At 45.2% G+C, this 13,671-nt stretch overlaps 1 protein-coding gene across 8 annotated transcripts in view; it reads right to left on the bottom strand.

The window, feature by feature from the left end:
* Positions 1–13,471, bottom strand: part of PRKCQ (protein kinase C theta) — a 152,861-nt gene extending 139,390 nt beyond the window's left edge. For 3 of the 8 annotated variants that reach the window (XM_051821577.3, XM_089312358.1, XM_070055779.2), the window contains exon 1: positions 13,096–13,286. The gene's annotated coding sequence lies outside the window, so the exon portion shown is untranslated. Of the gene's footprint in view, positions 1–13,095 lie in introns of all 8 variants that reach the window. The other 5 variants (XM_089312359.1, XM_070055780.2, XM_089312362.1 and 2 more) reach the window with 4 other exon arrangements.
* Between the last annotated feature and the right edge of the window lie 200 nt (positions 13,472–13,671).

The following is a 13,671-nucleotide window of genomic DNA, read 5'->3' as shown; positions in this document are numbered from 1 at the left end:
TATCTTCCAGAAGCGAATTCCACTCAGGAAATCAAGTTGTCCTTTATGGTAAAATTTCTTTTTTTTCTTAAAGATTTATTTATTTGAAAGTCAAAGTTACATAGAGAGAAGGAGAGGCAGAGAGAGACAGAGGGGTCTTCCATCTGCTTGTTCACTCCCCAATTGGCCACAATGGCTGGAGCTGCATCTATCGGAAGCCAGGAGCCAGGAGCTTCCTCCAGATCTTCCCATGAAGCTGCAGGGACCCAAGGATTTGGGCCATCTTCTACTGCTTTCCCAGGCCATAGCAGAGAGCTGGATCAGAAGTAGAGCAGCCAGGTCTCGAACCGGCGCCCATATGGGAAGCTGGCACTGCAGGCAGTGGCTTTAGCCGCTACGCCACAGTGCTGTCCCCCTGGTAAAATTTCTTGTATTGCCCTCATCATCAATTCAGTAGAAGAAACAGTATTTTGTTGTGGTGGTGGCACTAAAATTTTAATTTCCAAGATCAAAGTTAATTGCAGTGAGTGGCTTCTGGGTTTGGGTGACTGACTGGACTTTGTTTAAATGGTGAAGGATTAACATGTACCACTAATGGTTACTTTCTCTAATTTTCACAAGCTGTTCACCAATGTTAAAATGGGATGGATCAAATATAGCTAGGGTCCTTAAAGTTTATCCACTTCTCTACTATACCCATTGCCCAAGTGAAATCCTGGTCTGACTGAAAAACATGGACACCAAAAAGACCCCTACAAAATATCAGGGTCAGGAGGACTACTAGAGACCCCTAATGCCAACTTTCTCATTTTCTGGTCAATATGACAAAACTGGAACCACAGCACCCATGGGCTTCCATGGGCTTGGCACATTTTTCAGTTAAATCCCCTAAAACTCACTGTAAGAAAATGAAAAAAAAAAAAAAAAACAAAATTCAGAGGGCTTAGGGATCTCAACATTAATGATTAGGCCCTGAAATTGTGATGTTCATGCTTAGAAACCTTCATGTTGATGACTGGAAGAAAATTAAATGCATTTCTTGGCTGTGGAGGCTTCATGACCTTCCTGAACTCAACTAACAGTCTGAGCTTTGTGCCAAGAGCTACAGAGAAGAGACGAGCTAGAAGACACGGTATGTGCAGCTTACTCAGGAGATAGTGATTGAATTAAAACATCATGATTGAGCTCCAGAAATGAACTGGAGAGAATCTCAAGTCCCCAGAGCCATGGAGGGCAGCAGAGAGATAGTAAAGATGTTATGGATGACATGGAAAATATGCAACAGAAAAGGACATTTTTGAAGAAACTGCCCACTGTAACATGAGTAAGTTTGTTGAGTTTGAGAAAGGGTCTTCGTCAACAGGACACAGGGACTGTGAGAGGAGCTTGGCATTTCAGGGGCCATAATATTTTGCTATTTCTGCAAAGAAAGAGGATACTTTGGGTGCAGATGCCATGGGGAGCCGGAAGAAGATGCTGAGTCTTACTCGGTAAGAAGTGTGACTCTCCCTCTGCAGGCAAAAATGAGCTAACGCCTTGGCTTGTCCCTACATGATTCTGTGCCAACACCTCCTGGGAGAGAAACGTCACAGTTGAGTCACAGTGCATTTTCCCTCTGAAAATGGCACTTCTGAAATCCCACAGAAGTTCCTAGGCCTTCTGTGGCACAAGCCAGAAACCTCAGTGCTGGTTTTAGCATTGTTTTAGCTGTGGCTTACTCACTGTTAAGAACCCATATTAGTTTATGATTGCTGGTATTTATTTTTAATCTTTTAAAAAATATTTGTTCTTTTTTGTTGGTTTTTACACTTTATTGCTATACTACCTTAGATGAGTGCCCTAAATAGTTCCTAAATATTCTTTACCTTAAAATTTTTTTTTTTTTTTTGTGGAGCCTGCTTTGTGGCGCAGTGGTTTAAGCTGCCACTTGCAATGCTGGTATCCTATTATCAGTGAGCCCTGGCAGCTGGGTTTCCAATTCAGCTCCCTGATGATGCATCTGGGATGGCAAGGAAGATGGCCCAGGTACTTGGGTCCCTGCTGCCTATGCAGGAGACTTGATGGAATTCCTGGCTCCTTGCTTCCACTTGGGCTAGCCCTGGCCATTGTGGCCATCTGGGGAGTGAACCAATGGATGGAAGATCTGTCTCTGTTTCTCTCTGCCTTTCAAATAAACAAATAAATAATAAAAAATCTTTCAATAATGCATTGCATGTGTCATCTCTTTCACTTATTTTGTCTTGGGTAGGTGTCTATCACTCGAGTTCTTGAATTGAGCCTTTTTACATTTCCTACTTTTAAGTAGTTCAATGAATTTAAAAGAGAATTATGATTTTGTTCTGAAGGATATTATAATCTTTTTATCTTTTTTTAAACTTCTATTTAGTAAATATAAATTTTGAAAGTATTACTTTTGGATTATAGCAGTTTTTCCCCCCATAACCACCCTCCCACCCGCAACCATCCCATCTCCTACTCCCTCTACCATTTGATTTAGACATGTGACCTTTTTTAAAAACATTTATTTTTATTTGAAAGGCAAAGAGACAGAGACAGAGATCTTTCACCCACTAGTTCACTCCTCAAATGGCCACAATAGGTGGTTCTCGGCCAGGACAAGAGAAGAGGCCAGGAACTCCTTGTGGGTCTCCCATATGAGTGGCAAAGACTCCACTGCATTAGGCATCACCTGCTGCCTCCCAGATGACATATTAGTAGGAAGTCGAGTCAGACTGGAACCCATGTACTCTGATAAGGGATGCTGGAGTCCCAAGTAGCATCTTAACTGCTGTGCCAAATGCTTACCCACCATTTTACCTTTTTTGTCCTTTAATATTTTGTCTTCTTTAAAGTAACTTTTGAGTTCTCAGCATATCTACGTTTTACATTTACCTGTTGCTTCACCCTTTTTCTTGTAGGACACAAGTATTTTAGAATATTTTTATGCTACCTTTTGTTTCCTGATCATTCTGAACTCATTTTTTTTTTTGTTATTGGCATTATAATGACCTGCAAAGTGAGATGCCATGGGACGGCAGAGGAAGAAAATCAAACCTTAAGCAAGGGAAGCTGGAGTCTCCTTCTATGGCAAGTTACTTCTCAGAATTTTTGACTATTTCCCAACACCTTCAGCCCTGATTTGTAGCAGAACTTATCTAGAGAATTGCAGAGGCTCACAGGCCAAAGCTCCAGGGAGGATAATGATTCTGTTGTGTAGAGATCTAAATCACTGGCTTAGGAGTTTTTCTTCTAACATTGAGCACACATCGCCTTAGCCAATCCAAGTTTTAAAAGTTATGGCTCATTTATTAATTCCACTAATATTTACTGAGCATCTCCTATGTGTCCAATACAGTTCTAAGTGCTGGGGATGTGATAAAGAATAATACAGAATGTAGATTTAGTCCTTATGGAGTGCATGGTCTACTGGGGAAGCTTGAAAACAAACAAATAATGGCAATCAGCTGATATTATTGACTCATTACTATAGACTAAACACCATGCTCAGCACTTTCCAGAGAGGACCTCATGGGTATTTTGAGAACATGTGGAAGGAAAACGAATCCCGATTTTGAGGATCAGGAAAAGTCTTCCAGAGGAAAAGGTGTCTAAGAAAAGAGAGAGGGCTGGCACCACAGCTCACTAGGCTAATCCTCCGCTTGCAGCACTGGCACCCCAGGTTCTAGTCCTGGTTGGGGCGCCGGATTCTGTCCTGGTTCCTCCTCTTCCAGTCCAGCTCTCTGCTGTCGCCCGGGAAGGCAGTGGAGGATGGCCCAGGTCCTTGGGCCCTGCACCCGCATGGGAGACCAGGAGGAAGCACCTGGCTCCTGGCTTTGGATCGGCACGGTGCGCCGGCCGTAGCGGCCATTTAGGCGGTGAACCAACGGAAGGAAGACCTTTCTCTCTGTCTCTCTCTCTCCCTAACTCTGCCTGTGAAGAAGAAGAAGGAGAAGGAGAAGGAGAAGGAGAAGGAGAAGGAGAAGGAGAAGGAGAAGGAGAAGGAGAAGGAGAAGGAGAAGGAGAAGGAGAAGGAGGAGGAGGAGGAGGAGGAGGAGGAGGAGGAGGAGAAGGAGAAGAAGAAGAAGAAGAAGAAGAAGAAGAAGAAGAAGAAGAAGAAGAAGAAGAAGAAGAAGAAGAAGAAGAAGAAGAAGAAGAAGAAGAAGAAGAAGAAGAACAGAGAGAGGAATTAGCCAGAGAAAGAAATGGTCAGAGGTTGGACAGAATGGCCCACAAGGCAAGGGACCCATGGAGCCACTGTGGAACCTAGAGTGGCCCAGGCCGGAAAGGAAAGGATCAGAACCTCTTTGTCCACATTACAAAGTCTGGGCTTCACTTCAAGAGCACTGGGTAGTCCCTGGAGAATGTACACTATAGGAGCAATATGCTCAGTTGTGGGTTCTGGAGTGACCCTTCTGGGGGTAGCATTGCCACCCACTGTCACTGAGATGAGGGGGGAGGTTGTGGGACGGATCTAGAAGAGGAAGGACATCCTAAACATAGAGTAGAGACAGTGGGGTGGAAAAGGAAGGGGCGATCATGCAGGTATTTGGGGGTGAGCTAGTAGAACTTGGTCTGCAGTGAGCCATGCAGTTGGAAGAGAAGGAGCCAAGCAAGAACACCCATATTTCAGGTTCTGTCACAGGTGATGTCAGTGTCAGGAACAGAAAGGCATTGGCGTGGAGAACTAGTGGAGAAAGCAATATGGAAGATGTTGCATTTGGTCTGGGGCATGTGGTATTAGATGTGCCATAAACCATCTGGAGCAGAGGACCAGCAGGGATCTGGGTCCTGGTTAACAAGAAGAGAGTTGGTAAGGTCAAACAGTGCTCACTTAGGCAGCACATATACTAAAATTGGTAAGGTCAAGCAGAGATAAGTTTGCCCATGGGGTGAGAAAATTGAGGAGCATCAACTTCCCATGCTTATGGAAAGAGAGGAGTAACTTGTAAAGGAGCGGAGAGAAAAGAAAATTGGAAGGGGGTTCATGGGAACCACAGGGAGACAATACTCCAAAGATGCAGGTGTGCTAACAGCAAGGATGCCACAGGAAACCAAGAAAGACAGGAGTAGAATGGAGCAAAAAGTAGCAATAATGAGGATGAGCATGATGGGTTTCAAAGGACAGCTCAGGGAAAGCCAAGTATCCGTTGGTCAAGTCAGGTGAGGTGAAGGCACGGAGGCAGCAGGTATGGAGAACAACTGGAGGAATTTGGTAGTAAAGAGAAGGGAGAGGCAAGGAAGTAGCTGGAGGAAGGAGCAGAAGGTTGGTCCTTTTGTTTTTTTCACAGAAGGAATGGCTTTAAGCAAATTTGATGCAGTGAGCATGGGGCCAGTAATGAGGGACAGAAAGAAAATACAGATGAGAGAAGAGATACTCAAGTGAATGAGAGTCCTAAGAATGAGGGAGAACTGGTTTCAGGCACCAATTGAGGTTGAACATTAGGCAGCAGTGAGGCATTCTGTTATGGTGGTTGTTGTAAAAGAAGGGAAGGATGAGAAGTTGACTGGCATGAAGTTAGGTGTGTAGCCCTGTGAACACAGGATGGGTGGATGGGTGTCATGCTGATCTAGAAAACATCCATTTTCTTAGTGAAGCAGCAGGCAAGGCAGCCTGCTGGGACTGGGGACTAGAGGCCAGTGGCAGGAGAGGATCTGGAATAACTGCTGTGCAAAGCAAGAGAGTGGACGAAGCAAAAGTCTGAGAGCTGGTGAAATGGGAGTGCTGAGCTGATGCTGGAAATCACAGAGTTGTGGAAGGTGATTTGTAGAGTTGCTTAACTTTTTCCAGTAGGACTCATCAGCCTATGTATAGACACTGGAAGAAGGAGGCAGCTGGACTCAGCAGTGAGTCCAGATTTAGAAAGGAAAGCACAGTGCACTTGGCACCACCAGGCTCACCCTTCCCAGCAGCATGGCTCAGAGAGGAGAAGGGTGGCTGGGTTTTACCTTTGTCTATTTCACGTTGAAAGATCTCTGGTAAGGATGATAGACATTACTTCTTCCTAACTGATGGGTGGTTCTTTATGAAGCTGATGGGGCATATCTCAAAGTTATAGTCTTCCTAATAAATAAGAAATATGGTTGTAACACTCCTGAGAAACTGTCTTCTCTAAACAGTCAACAGGTAACATTGGGAATACAACCCATGGAGGCATAAAAAGTACATTAAATGAGGAGCACAGAGACCTGTGTTCAAGGCTAGTCATTTGTTGTGTGACTCTTGGTCAGGTTTCTCAGCCTGTGTAAACATCAGTATCTCCTCTGTAAACTGTAAGCCATCTATCCATCAATTACTGGTAATTGAGTCCCCATACACAAGCATGAGACTCTGTGTGTGCTCCTTTTCATTTTCAATCTTCCTTCCAGCCCCAACCGTACGTGATCCTGTGACTTAATGAAATGGTATAGAGAACTAAATGCTTAATTTACCTCCATAATTTTCAAGCTTTGCCATAAGCAATGGATTTATTATGTTCCAAACTACACGATGCCAAATTTAATAAAATAATTACTCTTCCTACATGAAATGTGTCCTAGTATTTCCTCTCCTATTTCATTTCCAAGACATGCTTGTGACCACCTAATAACTTCATGTCACAGTTTACTAATGGATTGTGTCTTGCAGATGGAGAAACGCTGCAAGAGGCCTATTTTCAAAGAGCTGAGGCCTACAAATGAACAGAGTGGAAGACATTGCAGCCTAGGGCCCTGACACTGATGAACACACATCCAAGATGAACTCCTACGAAAACTGCAAGAAAGACAACGTGTCCACTTTCTTTCATGAAGGACACTGCTTCTTGCTCCCTGGAACTCTGAAGCATTCTTTTACTTGACTCTAAGCTCACAGTCCTTGATTTGCATTGGAAACTCACCCATATCTTGGCAGTAGGTCACTTTCTAAGCACTTGGTTTATCATTCTCTGAGTGTGAACGGCTCAGAGGGCTGAGGATGGGAAAGCAGATAAGACAGCCAAGGGTCTGCTCTTTTCACTTGTAACAGAAGAATGTCAGTCTAGGCTAATGCCACACGCACACACACACGCACACACACATATTTTATAGTCAACTCACCAAAATGGTCTGGGGAGTGGCACTGACACAGTCACCTCACACAAAAAAGGCACACAGTGAGCCAATAGGATGGCTTATTTACCCTCCCCTTGCTCCCCCCAGACTGTAGGATTATAAAACAATAATCAGATCTTTAGAGAAAGATGCATATACAGTTCAGTTCTATCTAATGCTTACAACCGGCTGGCATCATGCTTTACAAAGCTTATTTTACTTAACACCTACATCAGCTCTATAGGTACCTTATTATGCTTGTTTCACTGATAAGGAAACTGAAGAAATTCAAAAAGTTCAGCAGTTTTCTCAAGGGGACAAAGCTTATAAAGGGTGAAGTCTGGATTTGAATCCATGCCCATCTGCCTTCTAAGCTCTTGCTTAATGATTACACACTGGGGGAGAAAGATAGAGTTGACTGGACCAAGATGGAGAGAGGCTGGCAAGAGAAGGGGATGATAAAGTTGGGGGCTAAGCAATATTTACTATGCATCTGACCACACAGAGGTCGCACACTTAGTGCTGCAGGATACACAGGTAAGAAAGCCACTGGGTTATACAACATCCCACTTTCACTACACTCATGATCCTTCACTACCTCTAGATTGAAACACGGAATTCCCACAATATAAAATTTCCTTCTGTTGAAATACACTAACTCCTGGGAAGAACAGTGCTTTCAATTTAAACAGCAAGGTTGAAATGGGAGCAAGGGAACAAGGTATCATATTGAAGGGAATGGCAATGAACAGTGTTAAGACTTTATCTCCATCTTTGGGACAGGTGCTAAGTGCGTCAGTTTGTGCTGACCAAACCCTCCTATGTAGGCATTATTCTCCCTATTTCACAGATAGCACACTGAGGCTATGCAGCTGGTGACTGGCAGAGTCACAGCGAAACTCAGACTTGTTGACTCCTGAGCACTTTCTTTTAATTTTTGCTCAGTGAGTAAATGTAGAGAGAAGGAGGTACTGGGGGCGGGGGGCTCCTGGACACCCATTTCCTCCTGTGAGTGAGGTGCCCACAGCCTCTGCCCCTACTGGATTAGCACTGGGTCCACACTTTCCCATTCCCATTATTATTTCACCAGGAGCTTGCCTGCAACTCCATGTGACAGGCAGGCCAGCCCTCCCTCCCCAGGATAAAGGTGGCACTTTCAGCCCACGTCCCAACACGAAGCTGAAATTCCAACTTCAGGTTCTGATTTCAAGTACCCAAGTCTGTACTCTGATTAAAAACCGTTCAACTTGTCCAAGTCTAATTCACCTTCAAAAACCACACGCTTGGGGCCAGTGCTGTGGTGTAGTGGGTAAAGCCATCACCCATATGGGCGCCGGTTCGAATCCCAGCTGCTCCACTCCCTGTCAAGCTCTCTGATATGGCCTGGGAAAGCAGTAGAAGATGGCCCAAGTGCTTGGGCCCCTGCACCCGCGTGGAAGACCTGGAAGAAGCTCCTGGCTCCTGGCTTCGGATGGGCACAGTTACAGATTTTGCAGCCAATTGGAGAGTGAACCAGTGGATGGAAGACCTCTCTCTCTCTCTCTCTCCCTCTCTCTTTCTCTGCTTCTCTTTCTCTCTCTGTGTAATTCTGACTTTCAAATAAATAAATAAATAAATCTTTAAAAAAAATATGCTTGGAGGCTTTTCCAGGAAGGTTCCTTGGTCAGTTCTCCGAGAACTCAGCTTATGTGAGAATCCAGGCTGGCCTCATAAGAGCGTTCAGAAACCTCAGTTTCCTCTCTGGCTAAACCCACTCGCTTCATCTAATGCCAACACACTGTGGTGCCACTGAGTGGAAGGAGGTTGATGGGAAACAGATACCAGACACATGCTACACATGAAAAATACCACCTACGTGGTAGGCCGTTGTCACACTGGCTAAATCACTTCTTGGGATGCTCAGAAGCCATCTGGGAGTTCCTGGTTTAAGTCCTGGCTACTCCACTTTGAATCTAGCTTCCTGTGAATGCACGAGGAGTGGCAGCAGCTGAAGACTCCAGGACTTAGGTCTCTGCCAGTCACACAGAAGACCTAGAATGATTTCTGGGCTCCTGACTTTGCCCTTGCTCAGTCCTGACTATTACAGGCATTTGAGGGAGCAAACCAGCACACGGGAAGAGCTCTCTGTTCTTTTCTCTCTGGCATTTAAATAAAATGAAAAAAAAAAAAAAACCCCACATGCCTGTGTAATTTAGATTCCTTGTACTGAGATTTTCACCATGAAAAAATAGTTAAGGCATTCCCCTCCCCCCCCCAAAAAAATTAAACATAGAAATACCATATGATTCACCAATTCCACTTCTGGATATACCCAAAAGAACTGAAAGGAGAATCTTGAACACCAATCTTCATAGCAGTGCTATTTACAAGAGTTAGGAGGTGGGGTAACCCCACCTAACCATTGACGAGGAGTGGATAAGCAAAATGTCATTTCTATACACAAAAGAATTATTATTAACTCAGCCTTCAAACAGAAGGAAATTCTGACACATGCCGTGATATGCTTAAAACTCGAGGGCAATAGGCTAAACTAAATAAACCAGTTACAAAAGGCCAGATACTGTATGATTCCTCTTCTGGGAGGTCTCTTGAGTAACTGGATGTACAACGACATAAAGCAGAATGCAGGCTGCCAAGGGCAGAGGGCAAGGGAACCAGGAGCTGTCTGATGGATAAGCAGTTTCAGTTTTGCAAGATGAACAGAGTCTTGGAGATAGATAATGGCGATGTTGGCCCCACAATGTGAAAGCACTGAATGCCGCAGAGCTGCACACTTAAAAATGATAAATTCTGTTATGTGTATTTTACTACAGTAATGAAACAAGTGAATTGGTGGGAAGGCCAGCACTGTGGTTTACAGCAAGTTGCTTAATGGCCAAAAAAAAACCTAAATGTACCACTTAGCAGTGATAAGCTCTGGACAAGTGACTTAACTGCCTGAGGCTCAGATTCTCCACCTGAAAATTGAGAATGACAATGAAAATGTTCAATTTCTAAAGGCTTCATGAAAATTAAATGAGGTAGTCATGTTTGTCAAATATAGAGAAAGTTCTGATTATAATATTTAGCCCATAAGTTATATACAACAATGACCAAAACCTCATGTTTCATTCCTTTGGTTAGCTTTGATTATCATCATTAATACTGTTAGCTTAACTCAAAAGTTCACATCAACCCACAGCAAGCTGTAGAAGGAAGCACTGCTAAAGCAAGGAGCTTTAAATACATGCTCACTTAATCTCAAAGCAGAAATCCATGACTGTGGACTTGGGTGAGCTATTCCACTTTTCTGAAACTTCTGATTCCTATATCACTCCCCGCCCCCAAGAATATGCTTAGATGGCAGAGCAGTGAGAATTTGTGAATGCTCAGCACGTTAAAATAATGAAAAATGTTTTTCCATCATTACAAGGAAGCACCTTTTAGTTCACCTTTGTGGCTCAACACCATGGTTCTCTATGAGTTTCTAGTGATTTCCTCATTAAGATTATGTGTGGAAAGGCTAAGGTGCATGCATACTGCTTAGAAATGAGATGATTATGCTTTAAAATAATGGAAAGAAACAAAAATGGTAAGTTGGTGTATCACCACAAGACCAATTTCTTTACTTTTAATTACAGATTTGATTTTGGGCTGTATGTGTGCATGTAGGAGTGGTGTATGTATCGGGGGGGGCATATGTATCTATGCAATCACACATGATGCATACATGTATATACATCAAGTTTATGCATATATGTATATACGTGTATGCATCTCGTTTATGTATATACATGTATGTATCACATGTGATGCAAATAACATGATCTTTGTTGCTAGGACATATAACAATGTATCATTTTAAATGATATTGGGGACATTGCTTTCAAAAAGAAATAAAAAAAAGAACCCATCAAAAGGAAATCACCAGAAATGAAACATACCTTCGTTAACAAACCACCACCTTAGATAAATGTAACAACAACATTTTCAGGGAAACGACATAATCAATAACTCTAAATACATTAAAAGTAGGAAGTCCTAATGCTAATTCCTATTTTTGAAGGTAAGTATATATTAGCATGAAATATTGCCTTATTTGTGGGGGTTTGCTCCCGAACCCCTGAAGTTACAGATTTGCACCAGAAGCTCACATTCTTGAAGGAAAATCTTGCACCCAATCCACAGAGAATATCAAAAAAGCATCTAATTCATCACACTGAAAAAGGTAGTATTTTTCACAGAAGAAACAATGTATGAGAATGACCAGAAACCTTTACAAAAATGACTGGAGATCAACGGGCTATTACAGGGAACCTCCAAGCCCATGTTAAGCAGAATGTCAGTGTGGAAAGGCAACTTTAAGATGAGAAGCAGAGCCGGCTGTGAGTAAGTGAACAATGTCCCTGGAACAGCTGAAAGAGAAGTGAGACAGCAACAGAACTCAGCTTTCCAGTTGTTGCACTGTGCAGGCTATGCATAGACTCAATGAGAAAGTTTCCAGGATAGGAGGTGGCACTGGAAGGCGACCAGTGCCCCAAAAGCTGCTTGCCAGCATGAGCCACCATAGCACGGTGGCAGAAATGGACATGGCAAAGCAGATGACAACACACAAGTCTTCCTGGAAGCTGACAATTTAAAAGTGGAGAAGACAGTCACAGGGCCCTGAAACAAAGACTACTGATGCCAAAAGGTTACTCTTGAAATCGGAAGTAAAAGTTGATGACAGAAAAGAAAACAAACAATCAAAAAAACGAATCTAGAGCAGATGGCTAACTTGGAGGCGGTTTGCAGCTGAGACTTGGCAGGTTTTAGATCTTCTTATTGCTGTTTGAATATATGTATCATTCAATCAGCAGAAGAAAGGCACTCACAAGAGCTCTCCGTAGACACCTGCATCAAACAATGGCTCTGATCTCTGTGAGGTTTTAAACAGCTGTGCATAAACTTCAGAAGTAATTTGCAACCAAATTAGTAAATGTCACACTTCTTCCCACTAGACACAGCATTTTTAAGCGATTAAGCCTCCGCAGTAAAGCTTGCCATTTTGTGAGAGTTAGCAGAGATGGGGGGTGGGGTGGGTGGGAAATGGAGATGGTGAATCACAAGGTTGGGGCGCGGGGTGCGGTGTGGGACCCAGAACCCGCTGAATTGGGCTTGTCTCTCAAACGCAACCCAGGAGTGGAGCCACAAGACTTCTGGATTCTTTCACTGGAGCTTCCTGGAGCCAGACGCCCGGTTGTAGGAGGCTCATAAAATCCCATAGGCATGATCTGTGCTCTCACTTGCACCTTGCAGGCCCAGTGGCACGGAGCATTCACTCCCCCAACCCCCTTTGAACTGAGCAATAGCTGGAAGGGAGTCTCATTCTTGTCTCCACTGCACGCAACCCCCCCCCCCCCCCCTTCCTCATCAGCTTACGCTGTTAGTGAATGATCTTTTTATTAGCCCCAGGGCCAGCCAGCACAATGGCAGGACAGCCCAGAGGACAACACAGCTCTGTGCGTTCCCCCTACAGATTCCTGCCCAGGAGAAGTCCCCTGGCACTAAACAGTCCCTCTCACACTGACAGCTGTGGTTCTCCAGAATGGAAGAGAACCAAGACATTTTACTTAAGACATTACACAAGTTGGGAACAGGTGGCTTCAAGACCAGAAAACAATCTCACCCCAGGCCACGAGAGCAGAGCACCAGGCTTATTAGTTTTTAAAATCTACCGAAGACTGGGCACCCCATACCCAGGCTTCCTGAATACAAACTTGGTCTTTTCAGGACAGTGTAAGCCGTCCCAGGGGATTCACAGAAAACCAGGTATTACACTCCTCGGGCAGGTTGTCACTTACGGAAAACACCTCTCAAGAGTGTAAAAACCTGTCAACTTCTTCCCCTTTCCCCTTGTCCCCCTAGTCCAGGGGAGAGAGGAAAAGGCAGAAGGAGACGCCTCTTGGAGCCGACGGTCTCCAGCGGACCAAGCTCGCCAGCATCCTGCGCGACCCGCACACGCGCAGCCAGGCGGAAAACTGCCCCGAAGTTTGCTTTCGCTCGGGTTCTTTTCGATTTCGTTCTCACCCCTGCTTTCCGCAGCAGCCGCCAGCCCTTCCTGGAACAGCTCCCAAGGAGACCCGGGTGGCCCTTCTCGCCCCGGGTCCTGGCGCCTCGCAGCTAGCTCCCTCTCTCCCCTCCGGCGGTGCAGGGTGCGGGGCGCGGGAGGTTGGGGGGGTCCTACCTGGTCGCGCGGCCGCGGTGGGTCCGAGTGCGGCGCCGCTGCTGCTCCGGTGGCGCGGGGATTGGCGCGGGCCGGGCGCTCGGTGGATGCGCCCCGCGGGCGGCGCCGGCCAGGGGGCGCTCGTCACCCTCCGCGGGCCACCCGAGGGGGGACCCGGGATCCCCGGCTCTGGGACCCGAGTTCAGCCGCGCGCTGACTGTGCTCGCCGAGCGCCTTCCGACCTCCCCTTAGTCCTGTTGCCACCTTCCATGCTCACTCTCACTCCTTACTGGCTACTTGTCGCTCCTCTGCGACCTGGCCCAGGAGGCTGCGGTAGACGAAGCTGGGACCACCCCCCGCGGGTGGTGATGCTGCAGACAGCGCTGAGCAGGGGCTGTTTAGCATGAGCCACATTCTGAGTACCAGGAAAAGGGGAGACA

Source organism: Oryctolagus cuniculus, chromosome 13 (genome assembly GCF_051225735.1).
Source record: "Oryctolagus cuniculus isolate XC-2025 breed Fujian yellow rabbit chromosome 13, ASM5122573v1, whole genome shotgun sequence".
In the NCBI taxonomy this organism is placed as follows: Eukaryota; Metazoa; Chordata; class Mammalia; order Lagomorpha; family Leporidae; genus Oryctolagus; species Oryctolagus cuniculus.
The sequence above is the reverse complement of the archived record's forward strand: the minus strand, read 5'-3'. Positions and strand labels throughout refer to the sequence as shown.